The sequence below is a fragment of the Trichosurus vulpecula genome, chromosome 4, assembly GCF_011100635.1.
Source record: "Trichosurus vulpecula isolate mTriVul1 chromosome 4, mTriVul1.pri, whole genome shotgun sequence".
Lineage (NCBI taxonomy): Eukaryota > Metazoa > Chordata > Mammalia > Diprotodontia > Phalangeridae > Trichosurus > Trichosurus vulpecula.
Genome location: NC_050576.1, coordinates 344,528,619 through 344,549,527, shown reverse-complemented (window position 1 = coordinate 344,549,527; position 20,909 = coordinate 344,528,619). Strand labels below are relative to the sequence as shown.

The window sequence follows — 20,909 nt, the reverse complement described above, 5'->3', positions numbered from 1 at the left end:
TTTGTGATGATTTTAGGTCAGGTGGGTGAGTCACATGTGTGACTCACCCCTGACACTGAAAAAGATATAAAACCAGGGGTTGGCCTTCTATTCTTTGGGGCTCTTACCCACAGCCGTGGTAGGGCACGTGACTCTGGGCCAGCCCTTGTCCTGAGCTCTTGGGCTGAACCTAGATGTTGGTAACTATGAATGGTATTGGGTCTGTGTGTTTGTGATTTGTTTAGGGCTCTCACTCGTGGTGGTGCTGAGGTGGAGACTCTGGGCAGCCGTAGCTAAGGGCCCTCCAGCTTGTAACCAGGATGCTGAGACTTTGTTAAACTCTGGTAACTATGTATTGGGATTGGAATCAGATGTGCTGGCGTGGGGGTAGCATTCTTGTTGTTGGGCTTTCACCCCCACAAAAGCTTCTAGCTGGATTGTTGAAACAGCCTGGCACACATCTTCTCATTCTTAGGAGTGATAGATGACTTTATTCGGGGAGTGGTAGCCAAGCATTATTTCCATTGTAAATCTCCATATTCTTCTGCTACCAATGAGTGTACAATAATCCATAATCTCAAAAAGAATATTTTACTTTTACAACAAGCTTTATAATTTACCAGTTTCTTTTTTTTCAAAGTAATATCTTTTCTTGATACAAATCTCAGTGAGGTACACAGGATATAAATAATTAGCCCTACTATTTTAGATGAGAGAACCAGTGTTCAGATATGTAAAGTGACTACTCAGAAAACAGCAAGAAGAAATACTTAGTAAATACCTACTATATTATGAGCACTGTGCTTTGTACTTGAGGTGATCCGAAAATACTGTAACACAATGGAATCAAGTGGTCCACTATCTAGAATAAGACTAAAACATTTTACAATTTAGGAAACTAAAGCAAATAGTGTTAAGGGGCTTGCCTAGGGTCACACAGCTACTATGTATCTGAGGCCAGATTGGAACTGAGGATGAGCCTTCATGACTCCAGCCCCAGTACCCTATACACTTCACCACCTATACCTATGCACACTTAAATACACATACACACACATTCTTATTCCTCTTCTCTCTCTGTCTCTCTCTGTCTCTCTCTCTCTCTCTCTCTCTCTCTCTCTCTCTCTCTCTCTCTCTTTCTCTATCCCATTGTCTTCTCAGATAGAATATAAGCTTCCTGAAATCAATGATTGCTTCATTACTGTTATTTATATCCAAAATGAGAAGTACAATTTCGGTCACATGATAAATACCTAATAAAACCTTCTTAATTGGTTGATCACTTTACAATAGTATGGAGAAATGACCTTTGCCTCTATCCCATTAGGACAGAATCAGATTCTTCATTCGTTGTATCACTAAAAATGATCTCCTACTCCTGATTTTCTGCAAACAAACGAATACATAACCAGTCCCAGGTCTATGGTATAAATACCTAAACCCTTAGCTAATATTAACATATAAAACAGAGGTGTCATACTCATTATATAGTGGCCACTACACCTCCCCCACCAAGAGTATGACCAGAACCACATTAAAATTTAATTGGGAAACATTTAACAACATAAATAAAAGTACAATAAAAGATAGATTGATATTACATTTTAAATCCAAGTCAATATGTGGCCCTCAGGAATCCATATTTATGGTTCAGGGCTGCTTTTTCTGTTTGAATTTAACACTAAAGATATAGAGTATTGTTTTCTATTCTGGCTTTCATAGTTTAGGGGGGAAATAGACAAACTAAAGTACATCCAGAACAAGGTGAAAAGGGTAAGAGGATTAGAATGCAGGCTATATGAAGGTACATTGATAAACTTGAATAAATTTATTTGGCTAAGTAAAAGTGAAGAGAAAAAAGGATTGCTATCAGGTCATTTTCTGTCAATTGAAAGAGGAAGTAAATTTATTTTGCTTGACTCCTGGTAGCAGAAATTGGATGTGTAGTAGTTGAAAAGGGGATGATTTGGGTTCCTTCTGAATAGAAATTAGAGTGTAAAGAAGATTCTGGGAAGATGGCAGAGTAAGTCAGAAGATTCCAAGCTCTCAAGATTTCCCCCCACAACAGAAATAAAAAATCACTTTAGCCTGAACAAAGTGTAAGTAAAAATAAATAAGAATAGGGGCACAACAGGGGTCTTTCTGAGATAATTTGAGAAGATCAGGAGAAAAATCTTGGGATGAGGTTTGGTTCTTGTGAAGAATAAATGCCTCCAGGCTAGGGTCAGCTTTAACAATGAGTGGCAAAATTGAGAGGCTGCCACAGTCCCAGACACAGCAACTGTTATCCCCAGAATAGTGAGTGTAGTTGGGCTTCTGAGCAAGGGAAGATTGAAGTAAACTCTGCTGTCAAGGAATACCAGACCCAGCTGTGCTACAAATTGCAGAGAAGCCTGAAGGAACCAGCATATGCCAGGTGAGTGCCGAAGCAGGTGGGCAGAATGACCCTGGTTATGGGCACTTACAGGAGGTTGAAGGTTTAGCTTTCTTTCCAGGCTAGAGAAGAGACCTGAAGATCTGGGGCAAGAGGCATCATCTCCATACCCCAGGTTAGAGGTAGATGCAAAAATTAAGCAATTGGCGGCAGGTAAGCACAGACTAGAGTGAGCTCCGTACCCGAGTCCCTCCAAAAACCTATAAAAATGTCTCTGAACCAATTCTAGAATGGCAGAACACACAGAACAGCAGAGGGAAGCAGGGCTCCAGCCCAGGACAGCCTGGATGGTCTCTGGGTGAGGTCTATTCCACACGGAGCTGGGAGCTGGGAACGGAGTGGAGCAGAGCCCAGCCTGAGCGGCGTGGACGATCCAGACCAGAAGCCGGGCGCAGGGGGCCCTAGCGCCCTGAATATGTGAGCTGCGGCAGTTACCAGACCCCTCGACCCACAAACACCAAAGACTGCGGAGAAGGTTAGTGGGAAAAGCTGCGGGAGTGGAAGGAGTTCGCGGTTCGGCTTCCAGCCCGGGGGGCAGCGGACCTGGGGCAGCTACAGCTGTTGTTACTTCCAGCTCCAGGCCCACCTGGTGGGAGGAATTAAGTGGCGGATCAGAGCAGGAGTGCAACAGCCTGCTGAAGATCTAAGCCCAGTCTGGACTGGGGGTCCTTGGGGAAGGAGGAGTGCGGCTCTGACAGAGCTGGCACCTCCCCCCCAAACGTAGAACATAGAACTCGTTAGTCTACAAGCAGTCATACCCCACTGAAAAACTCAAGGGTCAAGTTAGTTGGTTGGGAATATGGCCAGGCAGCGAAAGCACACCCAGATTCAGTCTCAGACTTTGGATTCTTTCTTTGGTGACAAAGAAGACCAAAACACACAGCCTAAAGAAGACAACAAAGTCATAGAGCCTACAACCAAAGCCTCCAAGAAAAACATGAACTGGCCCCAAGCCATAGAAGAACTCAAAAAGGATTTGGAAAAGCAAGTTAGAGAAGTAGAGGAAAAATTGGGAAGAGAAATGAGAAGGATGCGAGAAAACCATGAAAAACAAGTCAATGACTTGCTAAAGGAGACCCAAAAAAATACTGAAAAATACACTGAAGAAAACAACACCTTAAAAAACAGACTAACTCAAATGACAAAAGAGCTCCAAAAAGCCAATGAGGAGAAGAATGCCTTGAAAGGCAGAATTAGCCAAATGGAAAAGGAGGTCCAAAAGACCACTGAAGAAAATACTACTTTAAAAATTAGATTGGAGCAAGTGGAAGCTAGTGACTTTATGAGAAATCAGGATATTATAAAACAGAACCAGAGGAATGAAAAAATGGAAGATAATGTGAAATATCTCATTGGAAAAGCCACTGACCTGGAAAATAGATCCAGGAGAGATAATTTAAAAATTATTGGACTACCTGAAAGCCATGATCAAAAAAAGAGCCTAGATACCATCTTTCAGGAAATTATCAAGGAGAACTGCCCTGATATTCTAGAGCCACAGGGCAAAATAGAAATTGAAAGAATCCATCGATCGCCTCCTCAAATAGATCCCAAAAAGAAATCTCCTAGGAATATTGTCGCCAAATTCCAGAGCTCCCAGATGAAGGAGAAAATACTGCAAGCAGCCAGAAAGAAACAATTTGAGTATTGTGGAAACCCAATCAGAATAACCCAAGATCTGGCAGCTTCTACATTAAGAGATCGAAGGGCTTGGAATGCGATATTCCGGAGGTCAATGGAGCTAGGATTAAAACCTAGAATCACCTACCCAGCAAAACTGAGTATCATGTTCCAAGGCAAAATATGGAGTTTCAATAAAATAGAGGACTTTCAAGCTTTCTCAGTGAAAAGACCAGAACTGAATAGAAAATTTGACTTTCAAACACAGGAATCAAGAGAAGCATGAAAAGGTAATCAAGAAATGGAAATTGCAAGGGACTTACTAAAGTTGAACTGTTTTGTTTACATTCCTACATGGAAAGATGATGAGTATGATTCATGAGACCTCAGTATTAGGGTAGTTGAAGGGAATATGTATATATGTATATATATATATATATATATATATATATATATATATATATATATATATATATATATATATATATATATATATATATATATATATATATATGTTTATGTATATATATAAGTGAATATGTTGTTATGTATATATCTATGTGTATATGTATGTATGGGTATGTATATGTATATATGTGTTTATATATATATATATATGTAAAAGAGAGAGAGCAGACACAGGGTGAGTTGAAGATGAAGGGAAGATATCTAAAAGAAATAAAATGAAATTAAGGGATGAGAGAGTAACATACTGAGAGAGGGAGATAGGGAGAGATAGAATGGGGTGGATTATCTCCCATAAAGGTGGCAAGAGGAAGCAGTTCTATAGGAGGAGGGGAGAGGACAGGTGAGGGGGGAATGAGTGAACCTTGCTCTCATCAGATTTGGCCTGAGGGGGAATACCATACATACTCAGTTGGGTATCTTACCCCACAGGAAAGAAGAGGGAGGAAGATAAAAAAGAAAAATAAAAGGCGGGGGGATGATGCAGGGGAGGGCAGATGGGGGTGGAGGTAATCAAAACAAACACTTTGGAAAGGGGACAGGGTCAAGGGAGAAAATTCAATAAAGCGGGATGGGTTGGGAAGGAGCAAAATGTAGTTAGCCTTTCACAACATGAGTATTGTGGAAGGGTTATACATAATAATACATGTGTGGCCTAGGTTGAATTGCTCGACTTCTTAGGGAGGGTGGGTGGGAAGGGAAGAGGGAAGGGAATTTGGAACTCAAAGTTTTAAAATCAGATGTTCAAAAACAAAAAAAGTTTTTGTATGCAACTAAAAAATAAGATACACAGGCAATGGGGCGTAGAAATTTATCTTGCCCTACAAGAAAGGAAGGGAAAAGGGGATGAGAGGGGAGGGGGGTGATAGAGGGGAGGGCTGACTGGGGAACAGGGCAACCAGAATATAAGCCATCTTGGAGTGGGGGGGAGGGTAGAAATGGGGAGAAAATTTGTAATTCAAAATGTTGTGAAAATCAATGTTGAAAACCAAATATGTTAAATAAATAAATTGCATTTAAAAAAATTAAGCTATTACCACTAAAAATTCATAGACAAAGGATAAAGAATCCACCATCAAATACTATTATAAGAATAGAAAAATGGGGGTTCATATTCAGAGGAGGATATTGAAGTAAAGAAACCCCCAAAGAATAACATTAAATGGTCACTTGCCTAAAATAATTTCGTCAAAGATCTAAAAAACATTTTAAAAGTCAAATGAGAGAGATGGAGAAAAAAAAAAAAACAAAAAAAAGAATAATTCAAGAAAAACAAGATTAGGAAAAGAAAGTCAACCAATTAAAAAAGGAGATACAGAATCTTAAAGAAGAAAATCAAACAATGAAAATTAGAATTGGGCAAGTGAAATTATAAGAGACCAAGAAATAATTAAACAAAATATGAATAATGAAAAAATGGAAGAGAAAGTGCAACGTCTTATAAGAAAAACAACAGTTTTAGAGAATAGATCAAGAAGAGAATAAAATAATCAGACTAACTGAAAGTTGTGATCAAAAAAGTATCTCGATAAAATAATACAAGAAATAATTAAAGAAAATTTTCCCAAAGCATTAGAACAAGGGGGGCGGGGGGTCAGGGAATAAAAAAAATCCATTTATCAACACTTAAAAGGGATCCTATGAAGAAAACTCATAGGAATGTCATATTCAAATTCTGAAACCCCCCCAGCTCAAGGACAAAGTACTAAAAGCAACAACAATGAAACAATTTAAATATGATGGTTCCACAATTAGAATCGCACAAGACCTAGCAGCAGAAACATTAAAGGACTGCAGGTCTTTGAACACTATATAGTGACCAAAACCTTAAAGGATCAGAGGTAATGAAAAATGATATTCTGGAAGGCAAAGGACTAAGATTACAAACAAGGATCACCAGTGAAACTAAACATATTATTTCAAACGTGGCTACCCAATGAAACAGAAAGATTTCAAGCTTTTATAAGAAGAACAGAACTAAACCAAAAATTTGACCTCCAGTATCAGGACCCAAGAGAATCCTAAAAAGATAAAAAGAGAAAATAAAATGTAAGGGATTCAGTGGAGATGAACTGTTTACACCCCTACATGGAAAGGTGATACTGGTAATTCCTAAAAATTGTACCACTAATGCTACAACTAGAAAGAATATACATAGATGGAGAGTACGAGTGTTAGGTGCATTTGAGGGAATGACATAAGAAAAAATTAAGGGATAAAAAAGAGGGCACTGTGTGGAGAGGAAGGGAGAGGCAGAATGGTGTAAATTATTTCACATGAAGAGGTAAGAAAAACCTACTACAGTGGAGGGAAAGATGGGATGGTGGACAATGGGCATCACCTGAACCTTACTCTCATCAGTATTGCCTCAAAGAGGGAATGATATACACGATCAGTTGATTATAGAAATCTTTCTTACCCTACAGGAAAGGAGGAGGTGGGGACTGACAAAAGAGAGGGAAGACCAAGAGAGGTGATAGAAGCAAAAAACTGTTGAGGAGGGAAAGGCTGAGAGGAGAGAGGACAAAGAGGAAGAAAAACAGGATAGATAGAAACACACTATTAGTAATCATAACTGTGAATATGAATGGGATGAATTCTCTCATAAAACAGAAGCAGGTAGCTAAGTGGAGTAAAAACAAGAATCCTATAATATTTTGTTTATAGGGAACACATTTGAAGGAGAGGGACAAACACAGAGTAAAGGGAAAAGGCTGTAGCAGAATCTGTTATGTTCCAGATGAAGTGAAAAAAAAACACAGGGATGGGGGGCAGAGCCAAGATGGCCATGTGAAAACAATGTCTTACCTGAGCTCTCTCAGATGCCTCTAAAAAAGTAAATCTGAGCAGATATGAGAGAGTTGGAAGCCATTAGTAGACTGAGTTGGGCAAATTTCCAAGCCAGAAGAGACCACAAGGTTGACAGGACAGATCTGTAGGCTGTGAGAGGGTTCACTCCGCAGGCAGAGCTGCACCAGACCACACCAAAGTGCAAGCAGCTGAGGAAAACAGCCAGCAATCCAGGCTACAAGAAAGCTGGACCCCTGAAACTGGGGGAGATCCCCAGGCCTCCTAACACAGGATGGGAGTCTGTCGAAGCTATGGGAGGCAGCAGCACAGTGCCTGAGGCTATAAGACATCTACTCCTGAGGCTTGCAGCCCAAAGGTTTGAAACTCACTTTCTTGAACTTCTGGGAGACATAACAGCCAGGCTTTCATCCCTCCCTCCCTGGCTGAGAGAGAATACCTTGAGAAAAACCCTGGAATAGAGGAGACAGAAGTGAGGCTTCAGTAGCCAAACAGTGGGAATTGCTGAGTCCCAGAAGGGTGGAGCCATCAAAGGTCAACACCAGGAACCCAGATGTGCCTTTGCACAGCAAGGGGAAAGGCAGACACCAGCACAGACAATGACTGACACCACCAGTGCTGGAGAGCAGTCCCAGGGAAAGAGGAGACTTCTGGCAGCCGCATGACCCCTCCCCCACATCCTCAGAAACCAGAGCCATACCAAGTAAAACCAGTAAATAGGCTCATAGTTCCCAGAACAAGGAAACTGGGACAGAGAACCCTGAGCCCCCAAAGCAGAAATTCACTGTAAATCCAGGAAAAGCTAATCAACATGAAGAAGAACATGAAAAAACCGAGGAGAAATGATTCATTTTATGGAGACAGGGAAGATCAAAATACCAATTTGGAAGCAGAAAGCATTGACACTATACCCACACCTGATACCTCAAAAGGAAATGTGAACTGGTCTCAAGGCCAAAAAGCATTCCTGGAAGAGCTAAAAGAGGATTTTAAAAAACAAATTCACAAGGTAAAAGAAAAAATGGAAAAAAAAACGGATGTGATCAAGTCTTTAAAATGTAAAATTGGTGAAATGGCTAAGGATATTCAGAATCTAAATAGAGAAAATGACACACTGAATGGTAAAACCAACCAACTGGAAAAGGAGACTCAAAAGTAAAATGAAGAAAGCAATTCATTAAAAACTAGAATTGAGCAAGTGGAAGCTAATGACTCTATGAGGCATCAAGATATAGTCAAATAAAATGTAAATAATGAAAAATAGAAGAAAATGTGTCATATCTGATTGGAAAAACAATTGCCTGGAAAATAGATCCAGAAGAGACAATTTAAGAATTATTGGTTGAGGGTGGGGTGCGGAGCAGAGCCAAGGTGGCTGGAAAGCAGGGACTTGCTTAAGCTGTTCCCCAGATCCCTCCAAACACCTGTAAAAATGGCCCTGGATAAATTCTAGAGCTGCAGAACCCACAAAATAGCTGAGGGAAGCAGGGCTCCAGACCTCCAGGACATCCTGGATGGTCACTGGGTAGAGTCTACTGCATGGAGCTGGAAGCAGAGTAGAGCACAGCCCAGAATGGGCCATGCCAGGAATAACCAGTCCAGGAGCCAGGTGGAACAGGCAGGAGGGCCCTGAATCGTTGAGCTGTGGCAGTTACCAGACTTCTCAAACCACAAACGCCAAAGAAAACAGAGCAGGTTAGTGAAAAAAACTGCTGGATCAGAGTGAAAGGAGTGCAGTCGGCCACAGCCCCAGGGTGGGATAAGTGGTGCAGCTCTGGGGCTACTTCCAGAGCTACAGCTGTGGTTGCATCCAGCCACAGGCCCACCTGGTGGCAGGAATTAAGCAGTCGAACAGAGCAGGTGTTCAGAGCCTGCTTGTATCTTGGTTGCAGTCCTGGTTGGCAGTTCTTGGGGGAGGAGGAGCACTGGTGTGTCAGAACTTGTTGTGTAGAAGTAGCTCTGAAAGCAGCAGTGCAGCCCCTAAAGCTTGGGACAAAGTACTCTCTACTCTATAAGCAGTTATACCCTGACAAATAGCTCAAGGTCCAAGTAGTTGACTGGGAACATGAACAGGCACTGAAAACGGACTCAGATTCAGAATCAGACTTTAGAATCTCTTTTTGGTGACAAAGAAGATCACAACATACAGCCAGAAGAAGTCAACAAAATCAAAGAGCCTACATCAAAACCTCCAAGAAAAATATGAATTGGTCTCAGGCCATGGAAGACCTCAAAAAGGATTTGGAAAAGCAAGTAAGAGAAGTAGAGGATAAATTGGGAAGATAAATGAGAGGGATGTGAGAAAACCATGAAAAACAAATCAATGACTTGCTAAAGGACTTGCTAAAGAAAATAACACCTTAAAAGTTAGACAAACCCAAATGACAAAAGAGCCCCAAAAAGCCAACGAGGAGAATGCCTTGAAAGACAGAATTAGCCAAATGGAAAAAGAGGTCCAAAAGACCACTGAAGAAAACACCACCATAAAAATTAGATTGGAGCAAGTGGGAGCTAGTGCCTTTATGAGAAATCAAGATATTATAAAACAGAACCAAAAGAATGAAAAAATGGAAGACAACGTGAAATATCTCATTGGAAAAACCACTGACCTGGAAAATAGATTCAGGAGAGATAATTTTAAAATTATTGGACTACCTGAAAGCCATAATCAAAAAGAGGGCCTAGACATCATCTTTCAAGAAATTATCAAGGAGAACTGCCCTGATATTCTAGAGCCAGGGGGTAAATACAAATAAACAATCCACCAATCACCTCTTGAAAAAGATCCCGGAAAGAAAACTCCTAGGAATATTGTCACCGATTTCCAGAGTTCACAGGTCAAGGAGAAAATAATGCAACCAAAAAGAAACAATTTGAGTATTGTGGAAACACAATCAGGATAACACAAGATCTAGTAGCTTCTACATTAAGGGATCAAATGGCTTGGAATATGATATTCCAGAGGTTAAAGGAGCTAGGATTAAAACCAAGAATCACCTATCCAGCAAAACTGAATGTCATGCTCTAAGGCAAAATATGGATTTTCAATAAAATAGAGGACTTTCAAGCTTTCTTGTGAAAAGACCAGAGCTGAATAGAAAGTTTGACTTTCAAGCACAAGATTCAAGAGAAGCATGAAAAGGTAAACAAGAAAGAGAAATCATAAGGGAGACTTACTAAAGGTGAACTGTTTTGTTTATATTCCTACATGGAAAGATGATGCATGTAATTCATGAGACATTTCTCAGCATTAGGGTAGTTGAAAGGAATATATATATATATATATATATATATATATATATATATATATGTATGTATATATATACATATATATGTATGTATGTATATGTATAGACAGAGGGCACAGGATGAGCTGAATATGAAGGAATGATATCTAAAAAAAAATCAAATTAAGGGATGAGAGAAGAATATATTGAAAGAGGGAGAAAGGGAGAGATAGAATGGGGTAAATTATTTCACATAAAAGTGGCAAGAAAAAGCAAGTCATTGGAAGGGAAGAGGGGGCAGGTGAGGGAGAATGAGTGAATCTTGCTGTCATCGGATTTGGCATCTTACCCCACATGAAAGGAGGGGGAATGGGACAAAAAGGGGGGATGATAGAAGGGAGGGCAGATAGGTGGAAGAAGTAATCAAAAGTGAACACTTTTGAAAAGGGCCCATGTCAAGGGAGAAAATTGAATAAAGGGGGACAGGATAGGATGGAGGGAAATATACTTAGTCTTTCACAACATGACTATTTATGGGAGTGTTTTGCATAATGATACATGTATGGCTTATGTTGAATTGCTTGCCTTTTTAGGGAGAGTGGGTGGGGAGGGAAGAGGGGAGAGAATTTGGAACTCAAAGTTTTAAAAGCAGATATTCAAAAAAAGTTATTTTTGCATGCAACTGGGAAATAAGATATATAGGCAATGGGGCATAGAAATCTATCTTGCCCTACAAGAAAGTAAGGGGAAAAGGGATGGGTGGTAGTGGCATGACAGAAGGGACGGCTGACTGGGGAATGGGGCAATAAGAATATATACCATCTTGGAGTGGGGGGAGGGTAGAAATGGGGAGAATATTTTAATTCAAAATCCTGTGGAAATTTATGCTGAAAACTAAAAATATATTAAATAATAAAATATGGAATTAAATAAAAAAAGAAATATTGGTCTACCAGAAAGCCATGATGAAAAAAAGAGCCTGGACAGTATCTTCAAAGAAATTATCAAACGTAACTGCCCAGAGGTCCTAGTACCAGAGGGGAAAATATTCATCAAAAAAATCCACTTATCACCACCTGAAAGAGATCCCAGTTTAAAACTCCAAGAAATGACAAATTTCAGAATTATCTTGTAAAGGAGAAAATACTGCAACCAGCCTAAAAGAAACAATTTAAATATGGAACTACAGTCAGGATCATGCAGAATCTTTCAACTTCTACATTAAATGACAGGACAAATTGGAATATGATATTCCGAAGGGCAAAGGAGCTTGGGCTACAACCAAGGATCAACTACTCAGCAAAATTGAGAATAGTTTTTCAGGCAAGGAGACAGACATTAATGAAGACAGATCTTCCTGATGAAAAGGCCAGAACTCAATGGAAAATTTGATATTCAAGTACAAAACTCAAGGGAGACGTAAAAATGTAAATGGGAAAAATCTTCCAGTTCTTTGCCACCACAAAAAAGCTGTTATAAATATTTTTGTACATCTAGGTCCCTTTCCCACTTGTGTGATCTCTTTGGGATATAGTCCTAGGAGTGCTATTGCTGGGATTGAAGATTGAAAAAAACTAGATACAAAGAGATCAGTTAAACAGTTTCTACAATATTCTAGGTTGCTTGTGGGGTAGAGTTGAAGACCTGAATGTAGACATTCATAATGTGAGTAGAGAGAAAGTTATGGATGAAAGAACAGTGAGGAAATAAAATCAAGGTGTCTTGTAAGCTTAATAACATAGGGAGTGAAAGCAAAGAAAAGAGTGTACGCCCCTAGGTTGCAAATTTGGGTGAATACAAGAATGGTGGTGCCTAGTGGATCTGTGAATTTGTGTAGCCACTTTGGAAAATAATTTGGAGCCATGTCCCCAGAGTGAGTAAATTGTGTATATGGTTCTATAAAATAATGTCACCATTAGGCATCTATGGAAGAGATATGAGAGAGAGACAAAAAGAAAGAGAGAAAGAGAGAGAAGAAGAAGAAGAAGAAGAAGAAGAAGAAGAAGAAGAAGAAGAAGAAGAAGAAGAAGAAGAAGAAGAAGAAGAAGAAGAAGAAGAAGAAGAAGAAGAAAACACATGTACAAAATTACTTGCAGCACCTCTTTTTATGTGAAAAAAATTAAAGGGCTAAAAAGACTGTGGTATATGAATGTTGCAAAATATTATTGCACCATAAGAAATTATCAAATAAGCAGCTTCAGGGGAAACTATGACGTTCTCTCTAAAGTGAAGATTAAAGAAAATAATTTGTTCCACAGTATCACAATAAAAAATAATCCTGAGAGATGTTATAACTCTGACTAATACAATGACAAACCATATTCCACTGCGTCAAAGATGAAGTATGCTACCCACCTCCTGATAGAGAGTGTTTAGATCTAAAATTAGGAAAGAGACATACATTTTTGGATATGACTGATGTAGAAATTTGTTTTTGAACACACACATATATGTATATACAGAAACATGCATACGTGTGTATGTGTGTGTATTTTGTATGGATATTTTATTTACTTTTTATTTGTTTAAGTGAGATACTGGAAGAGAGATAAAATAAAGGCTTATCAATCAGAAATATATATATATATATGTATAAATATATTTGATTACACACACATATGATTATACAATAGAAGAATAGTAGTGCCATCAATAGAAGAGATATTAGAAAAAATGAATATAGAGGGAAATCTAAGTTTGAGATATGCTGTCAGCTGAAAATTGCTGTCAAGCAGGTAGTGGAAGATGTAGGGCTAGACCTCAGAAAACAGTTAAAGAGAGTGAGTTGGAGTTTCTGAAATTTATTTTCTTCCCACGTAGAAAGTATGGTTTTTATTTGATGCCCTTGAATATCTCTTCCAGCTCTAAATCTATGGTCCTATTAATTAATCTTTAAAATGGAGATAACAGTGGTACATCCCATCCTCCAAACATTCACATAAATCTCATAGAGTTCTAGTGAGGAGCAAGTAAGAATAATGTATGTAAAACACTTTTAAAACTTTAACAGATTAAGTTTTTTGTTGTTGTTCATTAAGAAAGTCAAGGTCATATAAAAAAGAGCTATATATTTAAAATCAGAAGTGTTTGGGGTTAAAATAAACTCTAACAGTTATTGACTTTGTGACTAGGACATGGTACTTACATGAAAGTCAAGGTCTTGCTCTGTAAAATATTGATTTAATTCCCACATTATCTTCATTTATGATTGAATGTCAAATGATATAATAATGTATATAAAAATTTGTATAAAGATCACAATGAAGAATTTTGAAAAGCTGATATACCAAGAACAACTTGATTTAGTTTAGTGGATATAGAGAAGTAGAAGTGATAATCAAATAAATAGAAAGGTTTCATTGACAGCATCAAAACACATAATTTTCTATTTTACATTACAATATTTAGATTATTTGGTTAATAAGTATTAGTAAAAATGATTTTATGGTTGAAAATCATTATTGAGACATCTGGTATTTTTCTACAGAGTACTGGGAAGGTGGATGTTTCTGGACAATGCATAATTTGGAGAAAACAAATACATTGGTTTTACCTCTCAATTTCTCTTTTTAATGATGTATCAAAAGTTCCCAAATAAAGACCAATAGAAATGGAGAACTATCTGTCCTTCTCATTAAGTCCCTTAAGTACAACACCTGTTGGTGTCTTTGTTTATTTGTTTGTTTTGGTGTGTGTGTCTGTGTGTGTGTGCACCCACGTGCGCATGTGTGTTTAGGGGTGGGGAGCCTTTCAGTGGCACTCACATGCGGGGCAAAGCTGTACATTTCTGTTATTCCTGGTGAAGATGATAAACACTAAGATTGGATTATTTTACTCAAGCTATGATTTTTAAAGCTTGGAAGTGAAGTCTAACTCATGTCTAAGGGAAAGCTTGTTCTTTTACTATTATGATGCATTAAGAAATATTCAATACATTATTTTATAGTACACATATTTATGCATTGAAGCCTTCAGTTTTTGAATACTGGTTTCCTTTCTTCTGAAGTTTAATTTATTAATCACACACTGTAATTAAGCCACCGCTTAAACAGTAAAGAGCCAAAGATACAAAGCAAATATTGCCTGCTCTTATAGATTTTTCATCCTAAGGGAATAGAACACATACCCACGAAACTAAATCGATGACAGCCAAGTAGTTCAGCGAATAGTGTCACACCTGCATCAGAAAGACAAGAAACTAACCAACTGTGGGACCCTTGGAAAGTCAATAAAATCTCTTAGCCTCTTTTTCCTTCTATACACGAAAATAATAGTAGTGTGTACATCGCAGGGTTGTAAAGATCAAATCAGATAAAATGTAAAGTACTTAAAAAACCTTAAAACTCCATATAAATGCTAGCTAGTGTTTTTTATTACTGTTATTCTTGCTCGTGGTGCTGTCATTATTAAGAGGTAATCTAACAAAATACAAAAAAGAGTCAGGATAGATCAGAAGAGCTTTTGTTTGTTTTTCTTTTGTTTTTGGTAACATTCTCCTGTTTTTTCCAAAACTGTGTCCTAGATTTTAGGGCTCTTAGCATTCTGTGTCTCAGATTATACTGAATTGTCTTTACAGGTAAAAGGCCAGTGTTCATGTATTCTTGAATAATTTTAGAAGATAAGTCATAACAGAAAATACTTTATATAGAGTCTGAGAAAGAAAATATCCTTACTTGTTCAGACTATTTGATCTTTCAAGTTTAATTTTGTAGGCTATTTCAAAAATGACTACCACTCATTTCAATGACTACTGTATATCCTGGGCACTGAGCTAGGTCCTGGGGTTACAAGAAAAATGAATCATTCTCTGTCATCAAAGAGTTCACTTGCTACTGAAGTGGAATAGCATGTTCATATAACAAAATGCAATGTATATATGGAGCAAATCCAAAACCTTATTAAAGAATGGGAACCACTAACATCTGTGGGAATTAGTACAGTGACACTGGAGCTGAGACTAAAAGAATTCTACAGATTCCAAGAGGCAAAGGTGAGGAGAAAGAAACTTCAAGACTCTGAGGTGTAGAGTCATGGAGGGGAAGGGAAGAAGGGCAGTTTTTTTAAAGGTACATAGCTGAAAAATAGAGTGCCATGTACTGAGAATAGGATGCTGGTTTTAGTAAATGTTTTTTTTTTACTTCCTAGTGGTTTTAATAAAGTCATTTAAAAAGGGAAAATAACTATTTTATGTTCTGTTCTGAATCTAACACATTGAAGTCCCTATAGTGATTTACCTTATGCTATGTAAAAAGTTAATATACTTTATAGAAAAGAAAAACAAATAATGATTTGTGTTGGTAAAACATTTAAGTTTTCCAAGCCTTTCTGTACATTATTTCACTTAAACATAACAATAAGACCATGACTTAAGTAATATCACTGTTATTATCTCAATTAATACAGATAAGGAAATAGAAGCTTACAAAAATGAAGTGATAAGCCCAAGGTCAAATAGCAAGAAAGTATCAAAAGTGGAATTTGAACCAAAGTTTTAGTAAAACTACTTTAAACAACCATCTTAGGCTATATACTGCTGTAATGGCAGCTTGGATTATGTTTAGACTACCAAAGACGGCTGATTTGGACTACCATGTAGTTAGAAGCTGCCATTGAGACAATACACTTACAGGAAAAGGCCACGCTGGTTTCCTCCTCTCCCCAAAACAATTATAGGGCATTTGGCCCAAGAAACACATCAAGGATGTTATCTTTTCTTTCATTCTTTTCCAATTTTTTTTTCATTTTTAGTGCAAGGAACAGTCTCCAATATGTTCAAGAAACTAGAGCTATGACGATCCAGAAATAAAAGGAACTGGTGTGGTATTATAGGTAATCCCTCAGCAAGCGCTGAGGAATATAGGTCCAGAGACTACAGCCTTTCTGGGCTCCATACTTGAACTTGGTGGGACTAATGCTATGCAGGAACCAAACTAAGCTGTGACCCTAATCATGCTCCTCCCACCTCCCCAGAGACTGAGGTAGTATGGACTGATTATTCACAAGAGGTGTATTTTTCTTTTATTATGTCCTTGAAGTAAATATTCCTCTCTAAAAGTTAATCTGTGATTAAATGGATCTGGGTTGCTAGTCTCTGAATCTCTAAAAGTCAGGGAACAGAGTACCCAGAAGCTTGGCTTAAACTGATTCCAGAGAAAAGAGGTGTTTATTATTATTATTATTATTATTCCTTCAGAGTATCATAAAGCAGTTGGAATAAATGGTAACCAGGCTGACCCTGAGGCAGGGGTGTGGGGATGGAGAGCAGACCATGTTATACCAAAATAAGCTCCAAATGAACATATGAACTCTGAATTAATTATGAAATCTTACATAATAATGATATAAATGAATCACTGAAAGAGATATCTTTCTTAATGGTGGGTTGCAGAAAAAATCTGAAGCAATATCTCCCAGTACAATTAGGCACCTTCATTGAAACTTATAAGCCCAGAAATTACTTACCAAAGATATCAAACTGTCCAAAAAAAGCCCTTGTTTTCAGATTCATTGACAAACTTTGATCATTTCCTTTGAGAGTTTTATAAAACCAATGAGTTAACTTGGAAGAGGTTTTTTGAGCATCTGACGCTCAGAGTTGAAGCCTTTGAGTGAATTTGAAATCCCCAGAAAAATAATTACGTTGTATAAGGAAAAGAGCCCCAAACTTACTTTCAGCTTCAGGTTTTTCCCACCCCTTACATGGATATAGGAAGAACCTGTGATGTGTGATGGGTCCAGAGGATTTTTGGACTTCCCATGGGGTACCTAGCAGTATTTCAGGAACTTCCAGTACACTGATTATATCAGGAAGATAAGACATAGTAGATGTGATATTGAAAAGCATATTTGATTCTCTTTGAGAAGCCCAATGGAACATCTGCAGCATGCCTAAAAAGATACATCTTAAGGATTTTAGAAAATAAAAATTCTTACTACAAAAAATTATCATGTTTGCCACATGTGCTTTTAGATTGAATACAATTTCCTTTGAGTTCTACCTCTACTCGTGCTGATTTTGTTTTTCTTTGTTTGCCAAATATGCCAACTTAGTAAATGTCCATTTCTAAAAATTGTCTTACTGGTTAATTGATATCAATTGATAATTATGAGGGAAAACATGACAGTGGGGACTTATAAACAATAGCATTAGAAAGGAATTATTCTTTTTTACTTTATAAGTTTTAACCCTGCATTGCTGATGGGGAGTAGTAGCCATTTTCTGTGGACCTCATTAGCCAGTATGAGTGATATTTGGTAGAATAACTCCAGAGCATTGCTACAAATATGTATGTTTAGCATATTAAAGATAAAAATCTCAAACGCTAAGCTGCCCAAAATTGTCAATTCAATTCATGTTCATTTTCTCATTGAGATACAGAAGGACATTTGGGATTTATGTCTCTGAGGATTTAACTTTGGAATTGTTGAACTCAGTGTTTGCAAATATTCATGAAGTTATTTTATTGCTCCTTTAGCTGTAAAAAATTAATAATTAATGGGTATGATCTCATTTGAAATAATCTCCATATTATAGAAATAACTAAAACCTTCCATATTCAGGGTTACTTATTTTTAGTTTATGATCCTTCATAGTAGTACTACAATGATATTTATCTCTAATTAGAAAACTCATTTTCCACAGTGCAAATATAAAGCATGTACAAAATACCTTAAGGATTAGATATTTTTATGATGCTTAAGTGAATATATTGCTTTTAAGTATATGGGAAACTACAACCAAGCAATTTTCATGCTAATCATGAATGCATTGTATCTGAATTAAGACAGATCACTTAAGGAACTTTTCTGGACAATAGTTTGAGTTAAAAGACTTTTCAAAGTAATAAAACTGCATATGTCTTTTAAAATGTCCTCTAAATAAGACTTTTTACTATGCACAATGACTTGGGACACATTATTAAAAGCTGAATAAGAACATATCATATTTATCACATTGTTTCCTTATCAGGAAATATATGTGTGTATGTATATTTCCATGCTTATGTATGTGTATATGTGTATGTACATACGTATATATACAAACACATTTTATATATGCAATTTAAATAACCAAAAAAGCTTCCTGAGGGATGGTGGTGGGGGAGAAATCATCAAGCAGTCTTACAGTTGGAGGCAGAGTAACACAGATAAGAAAACAAAAATTCCTTTATTTATTTTCCTTATTTTCCAGTTTTTAGCGAACATCATTCATGGAAAGTTGAGTACATATATGAAAAACAGGTTTTTTGGTAGTTTAGATTTCATTTAGTAATCATAAACTTAGCTGTGTTATCCACCCAGACTTGTGGAAGGAAAAAGGAAACAAAATCCAAAGAGAACTGCAGCAAGTGAGAGCACAAGGATTACAGGGCATAAGAGCAGATGGGGTTTGAGTATGCTCTCTTCAGCTACAGAGGAATAATTTGATGGTTAAGACAAAAAACAAAACAAAACAAAACAAAACTTATGAGATTTGTACATAGTCAGAGATAGTTATCTTCTTGCTGGTTTTGCCATCTCAAGAACCAAAACGCTCCATGGTTTCCACAATGTTCATGCCTTCTTTCACTTGGCCAAAGACCACATGTTTGCCATCCAACTCTCAGTCTTAGCTACACAGATGAAACACTGGGAGCCATTTGTTTTGGGTCCAGCATTTGCCTGGACAAGACGCCAGGACCTGTATGCTTCAGGATGAAGTTGTTATCAGCAAATTTCTCCCCATGGATGGACTTGCCACTAGTGTCATTTTAGCGTGTGAAGTCACCACCCTGGCACATGCACCCAGGAATGATTCTGTGGAAGTAGGATCCCTTGTAATCAAATCCTTCCTCTTTACTTCTCAGAGCATGGAAGTTTTCTGCTGTCTTTGGAAACCTTGTCGGCAAAGAGCTTAAAAGTAACCCAGCCCAGAGGCTCCTTATCGACAGCGATGTTGAAGTACATATTGGGGCTGGCCATGGCCACAGATGCTTGGGCTGGGTCTGACGGCAGAGGAAGAGGCAGCTGTGATCAGAGACCTGCAAGCAAAACCAAGACAAGTACTTCTGGTGGGGGTATATGCAAAGCACCTGAAAAACATTTTTAAAGTACATAAATCTTTAATTAAAAGAAAAAGTAGAAAGTAATTCTAAGCATTTGCCACCAGATGAATTGGCATCTCTGAAGAGGAGGTAATTTCAAAACACCTTTGACCCAATCACCTTTCTTTTTACATTTAACTCACTTTTGCTTCTCCTTCCAACACAGTGTAAGATGCAAGGATGTTGGCAAGCAATTTAGCAATTGGTAGATAAATGGTCCTGAATAGAATCAGGCAGAGAAAAGATGAGTTGTAACTCACGTGGGTTTTTTTTTTTTAATTTGAATTTATTTATTTAACATATTTGGTTTTCAGCATTGATTTTCACAACAGTTTGAATTACAAATTTTCTCCCCATTTCTACCCTCCCCTCCACTCCAAGATGGCTTATATTCTGGTTGCCCTGTTCCCCAGTCAGCCCTCCCCTCTATCATCCCCCTCCCCTCTCATCCCCTTTTCCCTTCCTTTCTTGTAGGGCAAGATAAATTTCTACGCCCCATTGCCTGTGTATCTTATTTTTTAGTTGCATACAAAAACTTTTTTTGTTTTTGAACATCTGATTTTAAAACTTTGAGTTCCAAATTCTCTCCTCTCTTCCCTTCCCACCCACCCTCCCTAAGAAGCCGAGCAATTCAACCTAGGCCACACATGTATTATTGTGTATAACCCTTCCACAATACTCATGTTGTGAAAGGCTAACTACATTTTGCTCCTTCCCAACCCATCCCGCTTTATTGAATTTTCTCCCTTGACCCTGTCCCCTTTCCAAAGTGTTTGTTTTGATTACCTCCACCCCCATCTGCCCTCCCCTCCATCATCCCCCGCCTTTTATTTTTTTTTTATCTTCCTCCCTCTTCTTTCCTGTGGGGTAAGATACCCAACTGAATATGTATGGTATTCCCCCTCAGACCAAATCTGATGAGGGCAAGGTTCACTCATTCCACCCTCACCTGCCCTCTCCCCTCCTCCGATAGAACTGCTTCCTCTTGCCACCTTTATGCGAGATAATCCACCCCATTCTATCTCTCCCTATCTCCCTCTCTCAGTATGTTGCTCTCTCATCCCTTAATTTCATTTTATTTCTTTTAGATATCTTCCCTTCATCTTCAACTCACCCTGTGTCTGCTCTCTCTCTTTTACATATATATATATCAACACATATATATACACATACATACATATACACATAGATATATACATACATACACATTCACTTATATATATACATAAACATATATATATATATATATATATGCATATTCCCTTCAACTACCCTAATACTGAGGTCTCATGA

At 37.9% G+C, this 20,909-nt stretch overlaps 1 pseudogene; it reads right to left on the bottom strand.

Annotated features, from left to right (window-relative positions):
- Positions 1-18,997: 18,997 nt before the first annotated feature.
- On the bottom strand, positions 18,998-19,494 carry LOC118849043 (annotated as a pseudogene).
- Positions 19,495-20,909: the final 1,415 nt, after the last annotated feature.